Genomic DNA, 2,764 nt, shown 5'->3' on the forward strand with positions numbered 1-2,764 from the left:
CTATCATCATCATCCTCATCAGAAGTATCAAGAAGGATGAGAAATCTAGAAGAGTTGTACGATGCCACTCAAGTTGTTGCTACCCAATTTTTGACCTATATTTTGATAAATTTACAGAAAAAATCAAAAATAACAAAAAACAACGAAAAACCCAAAAAAAATTGCATTTTGATATATTTGCATTTTTTTTAGCAATATCAAAATTTGTTGAGTCGACGTTGAACCCACTCAAGTCATTGTTGAGTCGACGTTGATATTGCTAAAAAAAATGCAAATATATCAAAATGCAATTTTTTTGGGGTTTTTCGTTGTTTTTTGCTATTTTTGATTTTTCTGTAAATTTATCAAAATATAGGTCAAAAATTAGGTAGCAACACAAGTCATTGAAGATACAACTCTATTTTGTTTCTTTACAGATAGTGACCCACTTAGTTTCAATGAAGTTGTCACAAAAGAGAAATGGATAGAAACAATGGATGAAGAAATACATGTCATTGAAAAGAATGATACTTGGAAGCTGACTAATCTACCAGACAACAATAAAGCAATAGGTGTCAAATGGATCTATAAGACGAAGAAGAATGCAAAAGGTGAAGTACACAGATACAAAGCAAGATTGGTGGCAAAAGACTACAAACAGAGAGAAGGCATTGACTATGGAGAAGTATTTGCTCCCGTAGCTCGGCTAGAGACAATCAGACTAATGATCTCACTAGCTGCACAACATAGATGGAAGATCTATCAACTCGATGTGAAGTCAGCATTTCTAAATGGCTTCCTAGAAAAAGAGATCTATATTCAACAACTATTTGGTTACGTTGAAATAAAAAATGAAGGCAAAGTATACAAGTTGAAGAAAGCCCTCTATGGTTTGAAGCAAGCTCTACGTGCTTGGAATACCAGAATTGATAGGTATTTTCAAGAAAATGGATTTGAGAAATGTCCATATGAACACACAATTTATGGGAAGAAAGAAGATGATGGAAGCACACTATTTGCGTGCCTATATGTTGATGACTTGATATTCGCTAACAACAATCCTGCCATGTTTGAAGATTTTAAGAAAAGCATGGTACATGAGTTTAAGATGACAGACATTGGTCTAATGACACATTTTCTTTGTTTAAAAGTGACGCAAAAAGAATAAGGGATTTTTATATCTCAAAACGGTTACGCCAAAGATATTCTTGAAAGGTTCAAGATGGAAAGCTGTAATCCGGTATCAACTCCAATTGCGAATGGAGTGGAATTGAGGAAGAGTAAAGTAGGTAATGTTGATCCAACCTACTTTAAAAGCTTAGTAGGAAGCTTGAGGTACTTGACATGTACTAGACCGGATATACTCTATGGAGTAGGACTTATCAACAGATATATGGAGATACCAGATCAGTCTCACTTGAATGCAGCGAAGAGAATTATCCGCTACATCAAAAGAACGATAAATGAAGGTATGTTCTATACTTCAAGTAAAAACTTCAATCTTGTTGGCCTCTCGGATAGTGATTGACGTAGAGATCTGGATGAAAGGAAAAGCACAACAAGATTTGTCTTTTTCATGGGAGATACATCTTTCACATGGTCATCCAAGAAGCAATCGATAGTAACGTTATCAAGCTATAAAGCTGAGTATGTTGCTGCCAACTCAGTTGTATGCCACTTAATATGGTTAAGGAATATGTTGAAGCATATGGGATCTTCTCAAGAAAATACTACAGAGATTCATATTGAAAATTAATCAGTGATTGCATTAACCAAAAAACTCAGTGTATCATGAAAGAACTAAACACATTGATACATGTCATCACTTAATTTATCTGAGAGCATGTGAAGAACAAAGAAGTTGAACTGATATCCTGCAAAATAAATGATCAAGTTGCAGATATCTTCACAAAGCCATTGAAGGGAGAAACATTTATCAGATTGAAGTTCATGCTTGGCATCACATCCCTCGATTGAGTTTAAATGGGGAATTTGTTGCATTAAACTCAATCCAAAAAAAGTCAAAGACGACAACCACCGCTAGCCGCCTTCACACCACCGCCAACTATATATGTTCACACTTGAACTTTGATTTTTTCTTACTTTCAATTTGTGTATAAATAGGCAGCTAAATTTATGTTATTGTGTGTGGAAAATATAAGAGAGAAACACTAGAGAGAAAGAGAGGATGTGTTTAAGAGCTTTTAGTTATTGTAAGCTTTTTGTTGTTGAAATAAAACAGTATGTTTTATTCTCTTTGAGTGTTTCAAAGCCATCACCAATGGTCTCTCCCACCAACAATATCTACTCTATGACACGGAGTGTATTTTTAATATAATTAATTTAATGACTTCGACCAAACCGTTGAATTTGCGATTTGGTTGGTCACCATTTCTGTGGAGATGCCAATCATGTCTTAATCCTGTGGAGGATCTTTGAAATAATTAAGTAATGTGAAGAATTCTTCATCCTGTTGAAGTGGCAGATGACTGAAAGAAAATGACATAGCAACAAGCTTTTTGATGATATTCCTCATGGAGTCTGAATCATATTCCCCCAAACAACTGTCAGTTTTTGTATTTTTCTTGTCACGAGAAAGGCGTAGAATCGAATGGATCCCGCCATTTTTTAAATTAATTTAGTTTGATTCCTGAACTCGAATGATTTACAAGACCATCTATACTGATTTGTCTTTCAGAAACATCACTTTAATGATAAAATCCTGCTTTATTCCTTAATCGAATACTTTTCTTTTCTTTTTATATGGAAGTCTTTGATGGAATTT

The sequence above is a fragment of the Populus nigra genome, chromosome 9 (genome assembly GCF_951802175.1).
Source record: "Populus nigra chromosome 9, ddPopNigr1.1, whole genome shotgun sequence".
NCBI lineage: Eukaryota > Viridiplantae > Streptophyta > Magnoliopsida > Malpighiales > Salicaceae > Populus > Populus nigra.